The sequence below is a fragment of the Notolepis coatsorum genome (assembly GCF_963971535.1).
Source record: "Notolepis coatsorum genome assembly, chromosome: 12".
NCBI classification, from domain to species: domain Eukaryota; kingdom Metazoa; phylum Chordata; class Actinopteri; order Aulopiformes; family Paralepididae; genus Notolepis; species Notolepis coatsorum.
The window spans coordinates 48,877,850-48,896,643 of NC_140176.1; the positions used below are offsets into that span (position 1 = coordinate 48,877,850).

At 41.9% G+C, this 18,794-nt stretch overlaps 1 protein-coding gene across 2 annotated transcripts in view; it reads right to left on the reverse strand.

Moving 5' to 3' along the window:
• oxsr1b (oxidative stress responsive kinase 1b) overlaps positions 1 to 18,794 on the reverse strand; it is a 198,506-nt gene that overhangs the window by 120,728 nt on the left and 58,984 nt on the right. The gene's annotated exons all lie outside the window — the stretch shown is intronic.

The window sequence follows — 18,794 nt, forward strand, 5'->3', positions numbered from 1 at the left end:
GCAGACTAAAAGTATTTTCCAAACGCCTCTCAGATGTTGAGGAGTAGTAGTAGTTAGCATGTTGCTAATGAGGGAGCCAGCTGCAACAAGCCAGGGATGCATTAAAGAGCAGCATCATTTTGAGAATATTCAACTGTCTTCACACATTTGACTGGTGGTTTTACCAAAGTAGTTTTACTTTTAACAGAATAGTATTTTCATTGTCAACTAGCAGGTGCAGCAACGTGTAATCACACATACCCCTACTGTCTATGCATCTAATTGCTGCTGGTGAATTAAACCATTGTACCACTAAAAGGGTCACCTGGCTTTAACCTAACAGTCATAGTGATGCATTTGTTATTAATGAAACGTAGGGCTGGGCGATAAAACGATAACAATAATCATCGCGATAAATTATTTCCTTGAAATAAACATGAAACATGGTCGCAAAGTTTCGATATATAGATTTTCCAAGCTTGGATATTAGCACACGAACTAACAACCAATCAGTGAAGGAGATGGCGACAGCGAAGGAGACCCGCGGTGCACCTCTGGGTAGTAAACAAGGCTGGCTAGGATCATTAGCTTGCACGCCGCTATTTTATAGTTTACGTGCGGAGTGGGTATGTGGCGTGAATTCTGAGGGTAACGGTTAGAGTAGTGTGGGGTATGCGGTGGACGTCGTTGCAATGTATTGGGGCGGAACGGAGTATTTTAGGGTGATAGTTAGTACATTGTCGTGGGATACACCGCTTGCTCTGGCTAACTGTGTGCCATTCTTATAATGCATATGATCCAGTGGCGGTAGGTTGCCCCCTGGTGGAATATAATAATCTATGCACTGGGCCGTGTTTACTGCGTAGAAGAGCGTGCGCGGACTGACGACGACATCAACTCGAGACATTCAGTTGTTTTGGTGGTTTGAAATCACGCGGCATAATCACAAGAAACATTTATTCAGACTGTGTTGGATATAACAAAATGGATTTATATGGATTATGGACTTGGACACATTCATGGAGAATTCAAGCCGGGACCACAACGCTTCTCAAAGGGTTGGCTCGACACGCGACGGCTCTCCAACTCGTCTCGTAATGACGTCTTCGTTCTACCGCAGCAAAACAAGTGAGTCTATTAATAGCCCGTCGGCGCCGGCCATAAGAAGTTAATTAAACTTGACAGAAATGTATATCGACAATAATTATCGATATCGAGTTATATGAAAATAATTTTATTATCGTTAAGTTGGCGTTCGAATTCTGAATCAACATTCGAATTTTAAATGTAATAATAATTAAAAAAAATATTATGTGTCTATTCATTCTGTTTAAACCAATGGAGTTTTTCTTCACAGTTGCAGATAAAGATTAGGCTACACTAATATTATAGTATTATACTATTATAGTATATGACTCGTCATAACATTTTTAATAAAACATTTATCATAAATGATGTAGCCTATCTGCATCCGCTTGGCACTCTGTGCTCCATCAAGACGTCCCCATCACTTTCGTACCAACCGTGCCCTTATTGGATTATTTATGTTGACGAAACTGATGAGTTTTATTCATTAAAAGAAAGTTGATTTAAAAAAAGATTTATCCACTTCATCAACAGGGGCGTTACCCAGGCGGAGGTAGAAATAATGCGTGGAGAGTGAGCCACACAAAAGCACACACGCTGTATACGTTTGAAATGAATCGTTCCAGCAAAGTATGCTTCTATTATTCGAATGACTTGTTTTAATGGGTATCATATAGTAGTAAGTCCTACTGTAGAACATGACATAATAGCATGATATCTGATTTATTAATGCCAAATAATGGACGACGACCGCAATTGGCACTTGAAAAGTGTATGGATTAGTCAGTAGTAATTCATGATGGCCCGTTTAGCTCAGCTGGTTAGTTCGCTGCCTGTGGAGCGAAAGGTCCTGAGTTTGAATCTCTTGCTTACTTTTCTTTTTTTTGTAACGTTAAATAATTTATCCACTCTGGTGTCCCAAAAAGGACAATAACACCACCGTATGCATACTGCACCTTATCTGAATACTGTGATACTGTGAATACTGTATATTTCAGTTGGTTAGATAGTCAATTATATTGACTTATTTGTTTACACTGCTTGTGTTGTTTTTACTACCTGTACCCCCTCCCCCCCCATCCCCCATGCTGCTATGATGCCTGAATTTCCCCAAGGGGATCAATAAAGGAATATCTTATCTTATCAACCAGAGTGGATAAATGTATTAACGTTACAGAAAAAAAAAAGTAAGCAAGAGATTCGAACTCGGGACCTTTCGCTCCACAGGCAGCGCACTAACCAGCTGAGCTAAAGGGGCCGTCATGAATTACTACTGACTAATCCATCATTTACACTTTTCAAGTGCCAATTGCGGTCGCCGTCCATTATTTGGCATTAATAAATCAGATATCATGGTGTGTGCGCTCTCGCGCTGACTCGTTAAGCCTTTCCCTACCTTTCCCTTGATTTCTGGAGCATTTCTTTATCCACTCTGGTTGGATGGTGTATTGCAGGGGTTCCCAAACTTTTCAGGCCCAATGCACATCGTCAGACTTTTTTTTTTTTTTTTTAAGCCAAATATCACTTCAATCCTATTAAGTTAGTTCAAGTTAGTTATTCATTTATATGTGCTATTTATGAGAGGGCTAACTTGTTGCAAAATAATAATGATAATAATAATAGCCTCATTAAAATACTATTGTTGCTTCGGTTGTTTTCAGCGTTTTATGTGCATAATCTGTTATTTAGTTTGAAATGTTCGTTGAAATAAGTAGATTTTTCGTTTTTGTTTATTTATTAAGTTAATATAAAACCATATAGTCACATTTTAGAATACAATAGAATAGAACTTTTGAATACAACTAGAAACAAAAACCTGGCCTGACAAAAAAATTAAATAAAAAAAATGGGTCGCGACCCCGACTTTGGGAACCACTGGTGTATTGTACTCGCAAATCGCTTCCTGTTGAATGAATCGGTTGAGTGCAATGCCGACTCTCTACTTTCCCCGTCTTCACAGCCTAGAATGTGACACGCCCACTGATGATGTCACGGTTCGCGAGGAAAAAACAACTATTTTCCGGTGCCAGCTGAGCACCGATTTGTCTCGCACTATTTGTGCGAGATTACGTTCGGGAACCGGCTCCAGCACGGAGCCTGGCTGGTGTAAAAGGGCTATCACTGGGGAAGTGTAACACGTGGGAGGTCACACTACCTTCACCATTTCCCTCCCTCGCTGTGCAGGCGCCCTGACCGACCTGTAGGAGTCGCTGTTTACAACGACAAGATTACCACCCACCGGCTTCCCTCCTGCTGACTCTGCCAATTGAGCCAGTATGATGACCGGCCAAGCCGGAGGCACTGCTGACAGCCGGATTCGATACCAGTGTCTCTGCAGTGGTAGACAGACGCTTAGTCCGCTGTGCTAACCGGCCGCTCTGTTGATTTAATTTTTAAAAATACTCATTTAACCCATTCTCTGCCGGAGCTTGTATCCATCCTTGTAGCCTCTCTGCCAGCACTATTTGTCAATGGAGATGTTCACCTTCTTTGCAGGGCTATAACTTTTTAAATTGTATTGCTAAATTGACATTACTATGGCCCATTCAACATCAATTATCTATCGTTCAGGATGTAGGAACGTTTTACTTTTTCATTCACACATTCATACTAAAATACCGTCCAGAGTATAAATATGTTTTTATCGTTTTCTGTTGTATTTCATAGAACGTGAGATATAGCCATAAATGCATATATTAGATGATCAAATGCAGTTTGATACCGATCAACGTTATATTAAAAATTTCAACTGTACATGATCCTAAACGTCATGACTGGTCATCTGCTGGTGACCGGAGGGGGGGGGGGGGGGGGGGGTAGTTTATAATGCAATGACCGATGTTAAATGATTCATGTAGTATGGGTGATATATAGATCAGAGCTAGGGATGCCCCGATCACGTTTTTTGCCACCGATCACCGATCGTCGTGAGCCATATCGGCCGATACTGATCCGATACCGATCGTTTTTGATTAAAAAGAAATTAAAAATTATTTTATATAAAAAGTTTTTTTTTTTTTATATATAAAATATATATATTATATAATTAGACTTGTACTTGTATTATCTGTGAGACATCGCCACCACGCAACAAGTCAAAATGCTCGCTATCTGCAAACAGCTCCACTGTCTGTGTGTACTCTAGTAGCCCAGCTCCAAAAAGGATTCTCCGGCGCTGCAGCGGGACCCTATTGGTAACGTTATGCTTTGGTCATTTCACTTTCAGCAAGCCCTCAGCTCGAATACGCATTAAATCAATGTTATAAGACATTGATATCAAGAGCTATCTGTAGCTACTGCTAGCCGGCTAGATGACGTTAAGACAGAACTTTAGTTCAATGGGACATTTCGTTTTGAACAGTAAACTAACGTCAGCTAACGCAAGCTACCGGAGGTATGAACATGGACTACTAGATTTTCTGGATCATTTGTTGATATCAGGAGCTATCGGTAGCTAGCCGGCTAAATACCGTTAGACAATGCCTACTAAACGTGAATAGTTGACTGAGTAATTTTGTTTAAACAGTAACGATAGCTAGGTAGCTAACGTTAGCGCAGGTCGAATGCACTACAGACTCGAGCAGAGGAGCCGCACCTCTTTGTTTACAAACTCTACACGGGGGCGGGCGGGGCTAGGGAGGAGGAGCAGTTTGCAGGTCCTGTGCGTCTGAGACAAGCGAGTGAGATATCCACTTGATCAGTTTCCGCGATCGGCGAATATGACTCATTATCGGAATTCCCCGATCGCATATTTATACTGATTATCGGCCGATAACGATCGGTGGCCGATCGATCGGGGCATCCCTAATCAGAGCAGTTTGTATGGATAATAATAATCAAAAACGCTGAAACTCACGGCAGCTTTACCGTTGGGCGATCACACTGGCGCAAACAGATCCCAGTTATGTGATGTTGATCTAGGTGATCCAGTTCCGGTTTGTATAATACTAATATACGTCCAATCATGTTGTTTATTGAGTTATGGCAACGGATCGATATGCACCGTGTCTGGATAGAGTCCCGCGAGCGATAGCGAGTGGCCGGACGGAATAGGGGATGGACTAAGCACTTCCGGCCACTTCCGGTTTTGGCAACTCGCCGATCGGCCACCAGGTGGCGGTATTGAAGCGTTGCAGAGTTGAGCGGAGTCCTACAACACCAGCAAAGACTCCGTGGGTGAAATGTGAATACCATGACGAAAATATGAAATATTGATCTCAAAGACGCCTTTAGGCGTCATTGGCAGATTACGCATGGCGGAGAATGACGTGTAAACACGTCATCGGCGGAGAATGGGTTAATTAGATTAATCACTTTATTCAAATTGAGGATTTATTTTGAGGATATTTTATATATACAAAAAAGATTACATTTTTTTTTGTAATTAAAAACAAAGGTTCGAACGGCCGTTCGAAAAACCCTGACGAAGTTCAAAGCCCAAAAACAGGCTTCGGGGACAGCCCTAATCTGTTATAACCAGTGCAGCCAATTTTGCCATCTCATCTGTGGTACGCAGATTTCAGCACCACAGAGGGTGGACAGCTCTCTCGGGAGCCTGTGTGTGGATGGACAGCTCCCACCGACACACACAGGCAGCTGGTGCATGTTTGCTTATCGGAGAAGGTGAGAAAGGGGAAAAAAAAGAAAAGAGAGAGAGACTACCACTACCAGTCTTTCAAATCAAAGGCTCAAACATAGTGTGTGTGTGGGGGGGGGGGGTGTCTTCAATTCAATAAATCAGTGTAAAATAAGCCGGTAAAACATTGGAAGAACAGCGTTTCAACAAAGGGCACTTTACTGTCTGCAGCTGAACTTTTACCCACACGTGTATCAAAATCCCCTGAGGCCCTGAAGGCTAAACAGCCCTGCATTTCAACAGTCCATCCAATTTCCCTGCCATACAGCTTGACTTTCTGTCTGCTAATCAACTAATCAACCTTCCCAAATCGAGCCTGATGAAGCACGTCTGGCTATATCAGCAGTGGCGTGTTTGGGATCCACCCGTGCCTCTGCAGAGCCAGGCCGGTCCCCTGAGTGATGACACCCAGCGCTGGAGTACCGAGCCCTGGGTTGGAGGGACCGACTCACACGGAATGGGGGTCAAGTGGTCATCATAAGTCAAGTTGCATTTGAAAATATTAGGGCATGTGGAGCTGATCTAAGGGTTCACAGCTAGGTCACAGCTAGACCTGGGCAATAATTCACTTTTTCTTTTTCTAATCTTTACCTTTATTTACCCAGGGTAGGTTTGCTGAGCACAAACACCCTGCTTCGCACTCATACACAGGGCTGTACACTGCGATGATCTCGTCGCAAATTGCCCCTTAATTTGGCCGTTGCGATTGAAATATTATATCTGGTAGCAACGTTGCAAGTAGAGATTTCAACCCTTCATTCGCATTTCACTCCTAAATTAATCCATACAAATTGGATAATTTTTTTTTAACATTAGCCTACAACCAAGGCTGTACAGTGCAACACAATGTCGTGGTGCTATGAAAGAATCTGTCGGCAATGAATGAACTTACTGAGATAGCCTGAGTGAAAAAAAGATTTTCGTGGAGTGAATCTGGGTCACGCTATATACTTGGTACTTGTAGTCTATCGTGCGATTAAAGACCATGTCCCTGTCTGCGTAGTCTATACATCCAACACCAAATCCCATAATTCCTAGCGAAACGAAACTGAATGTGGCCGCTTCCTTTAAATAATAATATGGCTCTTGCTCCGCAAGAACAACGGAGTGGATAATGGATATCAGTCCATTTTATGACAACCACGTCCGATGTGGAGAGAGGATAAGAGGATGATGATTGACGTGATGATGTGATGATTGATTGACGGGGACACGGAAACTTCTAACGTTCAGGATCAGCCATGCATTACGTGAGTACCCCACTATTAGGACGTGAAATACTGTCTACTTAAATTGACACCGCGGATCAATAAAGTATCAACCTATCTATCTATCTAATAATGAGACAATATGCAAATAAGATAATACTAATAATTGTCGTTTCCCCGTATATGAAATGAAAGTGGCTTGCAACTTTACTGCTGGTAAAATCACTGTTTATTTCTCGTTTTGCATAGTATTACATTCCACTTCTATAAACAATCAAAGTCCTACCGTAAGAGCCTCATACGGGTCAATTAAACCTTTTTTATTAGTCTTTCCTTCGAGCTAAGTTGGACTGAACATTTCACTGTCAAAAGCGCAAATGTAAATAAGGTTGCGTTGCAACAGTTTTCAAAATAAAGGTCATGTTATAAGACATTGATATCAAGAGCTATCTGTAGCTACTGCTAGCCGGCTAGATGACGTTAAGACAGAACTTTAGTTCAATGGGACATTTCGTTTTGAACAGTAAACTAACGTCAGCTAACGCAAGCTACCGGAGGTATGAACATGGACTACTAGATTTTCTGGATCATTTGTTGATATCAGGAGCTATCGGTAGCTAGCCGGCTAAATACCGTACAAGTACAGGTGATTAAACTGGGTATGAAATATATAAATTAGTACTACTGAGTAATAGTGCTAATCAGATGTATGTACAGAGTTGTAGTACTAATATGTACAGTGATAAAGGTATAAAGGCACTATGGTAGTCATAACTAGTAAGAGTAGGTAAGGGATATGTACAGATATATAGTATCTACAGATATGTAAAAAGGATTATGGTTTGTATAGGTATGTATGTACAGACAGATGAGTGTATATAACTATATATATATATATATATATACACGGTATAGATTCAAGAGATTTATTTGTCACATACAGACAGACATGTAGTGAAATGAAGGTGGCCATGGCCGCCTTGATTGTGCAAAAATAATAATAAACTAGCACTCAGGTGTTATATTTCAGGGGCTGGTGGCTGGCTCCCAAAGTGAACAAAGGGAGGGTACTAAACTTAAGTGCTCCCCCAGGGAGGGGGTCGGGGGCTACTGCCCTCAGACCACCAAGATCATTTTTAATAAGTGGGTTTGGGGCAGTCTGACTTGGGGTACTGCCCATATATTAGTGTTGCAATGCATGATAAGTAAACAGTTAAAAAAGCAAAGGAATCGGATGGAGCTGGGGCCTTTGGGACGAATACAAATTTAAGATGAAAAAGTCTCCCCAGCCTGGAGGCAGTGGAGGTGTGAAATCTGTCCCGGTCCAGAACAATAGGAGTCACAAAATCAGTTTGGCCCGTGGAGTGGTGGAGGAGCAGCAGAGGTTCGATTTTTCAGTGCTGGATCTGTACAATGTAGTTGTTTTTTAAAGTTACCTTTTTTGTAGTGTGTTTGTGTGTGCAAGTGAGGATGTGAGGTGTGTGTGTGTGTGTGTGTGTGTGTGTGTGTGTGTGTGTGTGTGTGTGTGTGTGTGTGTGTGTGTGTGTGTGTGTGTGTGTGTGTGTGTGTGTGTGTGTGTGTGTGTGCGCGTGCGTGCGTGTGTGTGTGCGTACATGTGTGCTTGTGTGTGGAGAGATCAGTGTTCAGTGTTCTGATGGCCTGGGGGAAGAAGCTGAGTCTGAGTCTCTCTGTTCTTGCTGCATATAGCAGCATTATAGTACATGCCATCATACAGAGTTACAGTATATCACAGATCTGTAATTTCAATGTGAATCCACAGTGGTCCTGGTGAAAACGCTAGGGTCCCATTGTTAACATATTTAACCAACTGCTGCTGCCTAACAGTTAAAAAAACAACAGAACCAAAACGATTTGAGTGACACCTTGTGACTCCACTAACTCAAATCTTGACTTCAATACCGATATCAGCCTAAGTATCACATTCACAATGACAAAACATGGAAAATTCTTCATGCAATTATTTGCTATTAACACTTTCAGTGCCAGCCATAACGTTGATTAATGTACTTGAGTGCCATCATCCACTTCAATGATAGCATTAAAAACGCATAATCTATGTTTTAAATTATGGCTATGTGTCTAATTTGCCCGTCGCTTATCAATGACTTGTTTGCAGTCAACATTGTCGAAACTGTTCATATCCTTTTTATAGCATTTCGAAAAGCTATCGTTTTCTCGCAAATTTCCGGAAAATAGAAAGATTCCGTCATAAACGGCATTTATTGGAATATTCTCAAATACACTAGACACGTTGTCATTTGTCGGCCTATTTATGAATCGTTTTCAAATAAACGCTAGATTATCTATAGCAGTGGTTCTCAAACTGTGGTACGCGTACCACTAGTGGTACTTGGTGGTACTGCTGGTGGTACTTGAAAACATTTCCAAAAAAGCCTTAAAAAAAAAAAAAAAAAAAATTGCAGTCAGGCCACTGAACTTAGAAGCAGGCCAGGCCAGTGTTTCTGGTTGCGGCGGCGCGATAGTTAGATAATCTAAGTGGGGAACAACCAGGAGATCACTGTGACAGAGAGTAATGCAGTCTAAACAGTCATAAATCTTTAATTCAACTTCAGCCCTGATCATAACCATTTATTTTTAGATTTCTTGTAATGTCAGATAAAAAATGAAATACTCCCACTTTTCTGAAAAGAGTTGGTGTTAAATCTGACATTACAGAGAGAGAGAGAGAGAGAGAGAGAGAGAGAGAGAGAGAGAGAGAGAGAGAGAGAGAGAATTAAGTACATTTGCTGAAATACAGTTGTTCTTAATTTTCTCACTTGCTATGTGAGAATGTTAGTTATTATGTTCTCAATGCCCCTTGCATTGGATGAGTTGTGTGGAAGCGTAGTTCTAGTGCTATCTCTTTGTACATTGTGGCTGTGTCTGACAAAAGTTAACAATAAATAATGGTATCAGGAATACATTTGCCTCCTGCGTGAACTGTGCATAGCTGAATAGACTGTATTTTAACGACGGTCATATGGTGGTACTTGGAGAGCCAGCTACGTTCTCAGGTGGTACTTGGTGTAAAAAGTTTGAGAACCACTGATCTATAGTATATGTGTACTTATGCACGCTATAGAAGCGGGCTGAAAAATCGATAACTGGTAACAGACTCCTTACCTTAGATCAGATGTTCTCCAAAAAGATTATTCCAATACCTGATCGCCATTCCAAATATCGATCGCATTTATTGATTGATTATTGGCTGCTGTAAATATATATTCCAGGCTGCTTTCCAGCTCACGATCACTTCCCTCGTCATCAGATTCCTCGCCAGCATAGTGGAGCCAGTAGGCTCCCCCTCCACACATCCACCACAGATCCACCAGTCTAATCGAATGGCCTGCAGTTACACAGGGATAGACGATAGGGGGCGGTATTTTCCCATCGGAGCTCCTAGAGGGGCTACTGTACCAACGGGAGACTCGGTTGATGAAATATGAATTCAGATCGCTAATAAAAAAATCAAACAACAATTCGCGTCGTCGGCACTCAACGGGGGCCATGAAAAGACGACATAACACGTCGCTAGCACTCAAAGTGTTAATGAAAGAACTGAAAATAGTTTGACGCTGTTGAAACCTAAATAATCCAAGATTATAAAATTGTTCCGTTACAGCTGCTGAGCTATAATATAGCTCATCTCCATCTATGTGTTATTACATGTATTATGTGATATCTCTCCACTCCACACTAGGCCTAAAAAATTGTTTGGTTCCTGTTGGTTGTCAGTTAAGGCCATGGGTAGGTAGGGAATTTATTTTATCTTTAAAAAAATATATATATATATTTATAACTCGTAAAATAATTTGGGTCGCACCTAAATCGGCAGGGTCGGTCGGCAACAGGAACCAAACCATTTGTTTAGGCCCTATGTTACTGCTTGTGCCAGCACAGGAAATAAGATTATAAAAAAGAAAATTATATACACATGTGTAAATCAATATCTTCCTTTAGAATAAAACAGGCTCAGGAATCAGGATTGTTAAAGCGATTTAGCCTAATCCAGGTAAAAAAAGAGTAGCCTATAGAAAATGTACTTACACACAAACACACGAGAGAGGGAGCTTTTTAGCAGACTTTAGCAAACTATTCAGTTTGTTTTTAGAGTGTAATGTTTGGCTACTTAAAATCACTGAAGAGAGAGAGAGAGCGAGAGAGATTTTGTATTGGACGTTTTTTCCCTTGCTCTTCCCAATAGGCAATGAATGGAACCCAGTCAGTTTTTGGCTTTAATCAACATCATCGTCGTCAATGGGACCCTAGCGTTAATTGTTACCAGAGGCTGGATATCACAATGCCCAGGCTTAGAGACGAGTGGAAACCCTTCCCGAACGCATCAATGTCATGCAATACCTCTGTCTGCACGGATCCTTGAATGGAAATATTACCATCCTACAAATCCCAGCCCAACGCTGCCAAATTGTCGCGCTGCATTGTAACTTTTGGACTCGGGATGTTATTGTGAATTAAACCATCCCTTGACCTTCTGTTCTCCTCCATACTCTACCCAGCCAGACGTACGTGTGTGTGACTGTGTGTGTGTGTGGTAATCTCCGGGCCCCCTCAATGCAAAGAAACAGATGTTCACAGATAAAGGTTCTTGTTAAAATACCCTGCATGTATTTTAACGCACACCAGCGCGCACACACACACACAGTAGTTTCCATGCGTTCTCTGGTGTATATGTGATGCTGAGCAGTGCTAGTGGTACATTCCTTTGGCAGGAGGCTTTGGTGTGTTACAGTAAGTGAGAGTCAGCTATGGGACGTGGGTGGGTGGTGGGTGCATTAGTTCACCCTACAGTAAGCTTTCCCCCCCCCAAACTACCCTCATCTGTAGGCTACAGCTACACTATGCCCAGATACACACAAAGTCCTCATTGTTGTGTGTTTTGATTGCGTTGGCCCGGCTAGCACGTAGTGGGAGCAAAGAAATTAACTACAGGCCAATATAGTGGGGGGAAAAAAACACAAGTGCCCGCGACTTTTAATTAAAAGCTAAAGCTGTCCTTAAAGGCCTGAGCACTTTCCAGTCAGGCGTGTTCCCTCAAGAGGATTAAGACTTCAGACCATATCACAGCGGGGGGGAAACATAGGAGCCCTAAGCCTTTTCCATATCGCAGACATCTACAAACTCTCGCCTATATTAATCCAATGAAAACGCAATTTCCTATGGACTCGGGTGAGACGGTGAGACATACAGTACGTGAGGGTCCGCTTTCCATGAAGGAGACGGCGCTGTGTTCGTGTAGCTTTCCATGAAGGAGACGGAGCCGTGTTCGTGTAGCCCTTCAAGAACGCCTGACCTAAGCTACTTGGGCCGACTAATAATCATGGGACTCTGTAAAATGGTGTTTCCCACATGCAATTGTATAGAAGAAAGGATGTGCTCATCCTTTTTCAGGAAATGACTCATTCAGCACGGAATAAAGCATCAAAAGAGGACAAATCGACTACAAAAAATGTCTTGGTCGACTGACAGGCCTATAAGCTATGCTTCAACAGTACGGACTCATCAGTAACTTTGCTTCACATCTTTGGAACCCTCACTTCCTCCAATTGCGGTGAACGCCAGCTGCTGAGTGGCACCATTCATCTGTGGTCGGTCTACCAGTCAACTCTACACCAGGGCTGCACAATGTGCACATAACGCAACAGTGACATCACAAAAGATCACAATGTTGTTGTTGTTTTTTGTGTGTAGGATGTTAACACAATGGCCGCCAAAAACAAGTTAACTCATTATAGCCCGCCAATCTAATTCTGCCAACAATGAGTAAACTTGTTATTGGATCGTTATTTCTGTTATTCGCTATTTCCATTCATAATTCATCCTGCTATGCTGTAGGACTGTGTGGTACTCTGTCCGAGACCGCAACAGTCCGATACCGCCACCTAACGCCTTGCGGCCGTTTTTTTCTAGGCCGAACTGCAGCATGCAGGCGGGGTCTAAACACTCCAGCAAGACAAGCGCTTATAGGGATGGCATCGACGAGGGTCCCCACCCCCCCGTTCATTTTCTTTGGTGGATAACGTTGGGCAGACGATCGCCATCAGTATTTGGAATGGCGATCAGATAATTGGATTATTCTTTTTGCAGTACATCATAGACAAGGTAAGGACTATCAATCTTGCGTTGATCCGATATATTTTTTTCCCGCGATCGCAGCATGTGTCTGTGGTGTGTGTGTGTGGGCCGTGTCCCATTGGTTGCGATCAAAGCACGGAGGGCCGGCTTCCCCCCCCTTTCATGCATCGACGATGAAACATAACGATAATATAGATGCGATTTCAAAACAGTAGCATGTACAGGCGAGAAATTACGTTTTTAGTGAATTGCACTTATTGCTGCATAGCGTCGTTTCCTGGGATTACACAGAATCACTCTAGAACTATACTCATAAAACGGAAATGTACGGATGAAAAAATTATCTGTTTTTTTGCATGTTGACCGGAAGAAACTCACTGACAATCGACGTTGTTATTAGATCCATAGATATAATATTTGACACTTTGATCGCCGGGGTTAAATTCATAATTTACCATCCCTCGCCAGCCCTATTTAACATGGAGAAGTTCCCCTTCTTTGCAGGGCTATAACTTTTTAAATTGTATTTGTAAATTGACATTACCATGGCCCATTCAAAGTCCTATATCTATTGTTCAGGGTGTAGCAACGTTATACTTTTTCATTCACATATTCATACTAAAATACGGTCTAAAGTATAAGTATGTTTTTATCGTTTTCTGCAGCTTTCTTCAGAACTTGATTTATAGCCCTAAATGCATTATATTGATGATCAAATACAGTTTGGTAGGAATCTGTGTGAGATAAAAAATTTCAACTGCACGCACTTCTAGAAGTTACTACGTATGATCTGATGTTGACCGGATGGGCGGGAGGTCGTTTATAATTCCGTGGGCAACGTTATATCATTCATCTAGTGTGGGTGATATGATCATTAGAGCAGTTAGTATAGAAGACATTAAAAAATAACGCTGAAACTCACCGTAGCTTCGTGTGTGTGAGTGAGAGGAGTGCGTGTGTAATGTATTGTGTGTCTAGTCTGATCATCATCTCCTGCAGGGGAACAATGTTTTCAATGTCCAAAATTTGCTATGGGATCATCATGTTATGATGTTGTCTGGAACCCTGAGAAGCCAGTCTCACAAAGATAGGTAGTGCACAAAAAAAAAAAAAAAAAAAATTAAATAATTTTTTTTATTTTTTTTTTTTTTTTAATGACTAATCGACGCAACAATTTCTCGTTGACGATTTTTTATAATCGACGTCGTCGATTATGTCGACTAATCGTTGCAGCCCTAGTATATACGTCCAAATCATGTTGTTTATCGAGTTATTGGTAACGGATCACTATCCGTCGTGATCAGCTCGAGTCCTGGGACTATTACCGAGTGATCGGACCAAATTGAAATGAGCACCAGCTTCCACTTCCTGTTTCTTCCCTGGGCGATCCGCCGATCGGCCACCAGATGGCGCTCTTGAACCGTTAGAGAGTTGATAGGGGCTCACCAGTACATCTCATGTCTCCGGGGGAGAAATATGATTTCGATCACAGATTTTTGAAATATTGATATCAAAGACGCTGTCCAGCGTCATCGGCAGAATAAGCATGGCGGGGAATGACGTGTTCCAGCGTCAACGGCGATTAAAGTGTTATATAGTTTTAGCACTACAAACACCGGCATCTAGGCCATTTTACTCGCCAAATGAGAGTATTCTTTATGTTTGGCGAGTGATTCATGAAGAGCACTCGCCACATTGGCGAGTAGTAAACAAAACAAAACAAAAAAATCATTCTGCAATCTGCTGATTCGCTCACTGGCACAAGCCGTACTCTGACTCCCCCCTTATGATTCCTCCCATTTGCGCCTCATAATAATCCATAACCAATGAACATCATTGTTGCGTTCTAAGCTCCTCCAATGAACACTCGTTTTCTAAAAGATGCCGCCCGTCTAGGGGAAGTGGACAGACCACTGCGTGCGGCCCTACAGACTCCTGTCACCGGCTTGACAACGTAGACAAACTTATACAAAAACACATCAGTATCAGTGGATGAAAATAATTGCATGTAGAGTCGTCGCTTTCGGATATCAGTGCGGTCTGACATGGGGGCAAACAACAGCACGCGACGTGTCTCCTTCGAGTCGGATGAGAATGACAAGTCAACCAGCATTAGCCGGCTAGCTACATAGTATGTAACAAGCTACCATAACGTGCGTTTAACATAGTGGACGAGTCCAGGACAACTATACTGAGCGGCTTTGCTTAAATGCAGCCGAGTGACATTTTATTATTACCGAATTATTATCGAGTTTCCTCCATATCACCATGATCGCCCATATGCCCTTCACAACGGTGATGTTGTCATACTTGTCATTCAGAATACACCTGCTGAACCCCTAGCATTGACATGAGATTCGATTCCAATGTATTGTCATCATACAGCACAAGTACAGTACAACCAGAATACGTTTGGCATCCAACCAGAGTGCAAATGTAACAAGTCAAGTTCAAGTGTCCCTCAGGGATCAATCCTTGGGCCCCTGCTATTCTCCCTGTATATCAATGACCTGCCAAATGTGTGTCCCGAACTCAATGTACAGATGTATGCCGATGACGCAGTCATCTACACACAGGGCAAGGACATAGAGTTGATTACATCTAGGCTCACATGCGCACTAGACAAGGTACAATGCTGGCTAAACAGCACCTGTCTCCTACTTAATGCGAAAAAGACTGTGTGCATGTTCTTTAGCAAGCGTCCAGAAACCATCAAGCGGTCCAATGTGTTCCTGAGGAAGGAGGGAGGGAAGGAAGAACTAGAACTTGTTTCCCACTTAAAATTCCTTAGGGTCATCTTGGACTCAAACCTGACCTTTAAGAAACACATAAAGAAAGTGAGGAACACCATCAACTTCAACATTTCCAACTTCAAACAAATACGGCCCTCCCTAACACTTGAAGCCGCAAAGACATACCTACACTGTATGGTCTTCTCTCACATTGAATATTGCCTTCTAAACTGGTCATTTACTGGGGCCACAGCCATGAAACCCATAGAACAACTCTACAACAGAGCATTGAAGGTATATGACAGGAAACAGTACTCATACCACCACTGTAAAATCCTGGATAAGCATCAAATTTTAAATTTTGAAAACCTCAGACGTTATAAAAGTTCCTGCTTTGTATATAAATGCCTGCACAGATTAGCCCCTCCCCCTCTCAAGGAGTTTATCCACGAGAAAAGGAACACTGGATTAGCCACTAGATCAAACACCAGAGGGGATTGTGAGGTCCATTTTAGAAAGACCGCCTTCAGCAAAAATTGTCTATCGATAAAGGGAAGTGGAACATGGAACAGCCTTCCGGTCCCCTTAAGGGAATGTCCCACCCTGTCCACCTTTAAGGGCCAACTCAGGAAATGGCTGTTAGACAGCCAAATATGCACTCATTAGGGATGTTAGTGATGTTGTACTGACTGAATGTCATGTTAGTGTGGTCATGTCAGTGATGTCAGTTTTTATGAATGAACGTTGTATGGTCCGTTTTGTGTTTGTTTTATGTTAGGACTACGGGTGGAAATTAGCCCTGTGCTATTCCCGGCATATTTACATCCTTATCATGCTGTGATGTTATGCATACACATGTAAATGATGTTCATTAATTTGCATTGTCCTTAATCTTATCTTAAGTTTTGTTTTAGTTAGCTATTACATTACAGTGAAATGCTTGGTTATTTCACTGCCCAGCCCAGTCCAGCCCAACCTAGACCAGCCCAACTTTCCCTGCCCAACCCAGTCCAGCCCAGCATCTTTCACTGCCCAGTTCAGCCCAACCCAGTCCAGAATGGTTCCCTCTTTCATGTTAACCCTTTGATCGCCAGGGTTAAATTCATAATTTACCATCCCTCGCCAGCCCTATTTAACATGGAGAAGTTCCCCTTCTTTGCAGGGCTATAACTTTTTAAATTGTATTGCTAAATTGACATTACCATGGCCCATTCAAAGTCCTATATCTATTGTTCAGGGTGTAGCAACGTTATACTTTTTCATTCACATATTCATACTAAAATACGGTCTAAAGTATAAGTATGTTTTTATCGTTTTCTGCAGCTTTCTCCAGAACGTGATTTATAGCCCTAAATGCATTATATTGATGATTGTATACAGTTTGATAGCAATCGGCGCAAGATAAAAAAATGCAACTGCACGTACTTCTAGAAGTTACTACGTATGATCTGATGTTGATCGGATGGGCGGGGGGTCGTTTATAATTCCGTGGGCAACGTTATATCATTCATCTAGTGTGGGTGATATGATCATTAGAGCAGTTAGTATAGAAGACATTAAAAAATAACGCTGAAAATCACTGTAGCTTCCTCTCGCCTATGGGAGATGAGCGTGGAACAGAATTTTTTCTATTATGGGATGTCGAAATATCCGATCCATTTCCAGGTTGTATAATAGTATATACGTCCAAATCATGTTGTTTATCGAGTTATTGGCAACGGATCGCTATCCATTGTGTCGAGCTAGAGTCCCGGGACCTATAGCGAGTGATCGGACCAAATTGAAATGAGCACCAGCTTCCCATTCCTGTTTCTTCCCTGGGCGATCAGGCCGATCGGCCACCAGATGGCGCTCTTGAACCGTTAGAGAGTTGACAGGGGCTCACCAGTACATATAATGTCTCCGGGGGAGAAATATGATTTCGATCACAGATTTTTTAAATATTGATATCAAAGACGCTGTCCAGCGTCATCGGCAGAATGAGCATGACGGGGAATGACGTGTTTCAGCGTCAACGGCGATTAAAGGGTTAATATGTGATATCCTAATATTTTGAAGAGTAGAGACGGTGTGGTTAATATATGTGTGTGATTATTACTATGATTGAAAATCTATTTAGACGAAGACATACAAAGAAGTAATTATCACAATTAGCGATTTATTTATGGCTGGTAAAAAATCTGTTTGGCTGGTAAAAAAAATCATATTAGTTAGCTTCCTCCCCTGCCCCCATTGCATCACAGCGCTGCCACAAACGGCCATACGCCCACAGCGACCTCTGGCGTCCAATGTGTTAAAGAACGTTTTCAATTCTACGTTTAATGTTGTGCTTTAAACTGGAGAGCAGATATACAGCCTGTGATCTTCTGGATCTCTTCTAGACACCCTTCTTCCACACATCACCCCTGAGCCCCTCATTTTAGGGTTAAGCAAGATCCACTATTAATAGCATGTTGGATCGTGGACTTTAGCCTGGATTGATAGACGAGTATTATCTGAATACAATGGTGTCACGATGAGTCAACCAGAGTATTAAACAACGGCCTAATTTCCCTCCAGAACCCTCACCATTGCTAGGGTGATTACGTCTTCCCGAATGGAGCTATTGAAGTTACAATTTTAGGTAAATCTGTGAGATTTTATGGTGATTTATATATTTCATACATAATAGGTATTCTGGATGTACAATGGGGTGGGTGGGGGGGGGAGTGCAGGTAATGTTTTATTTAAATGGTTATCTTGGTAGCCAACAAAAAAGAATAAAGCGCCTGATGCTTTTGATTATGATGATTTTCTGGAGGTTTAAGCTGCTGGCGTCAAAATGACCAAGGATAAAGAGTGTAACAGAGACTCAGTCAACAGAAAGTTGAAAGCTGCATAAATCTGGTGAAATTACAGAGCTCCTGTATTTTTCTCATATATATCGCAAAAATAGATAGTAGTACAGTGCAGCTGTACAGTAAGTAAGTAAGTAAAGTTTATTTATATAAAACCTTTCACAGACCAGGGTCACAACGTGCTTCACATAGTAAAAACATC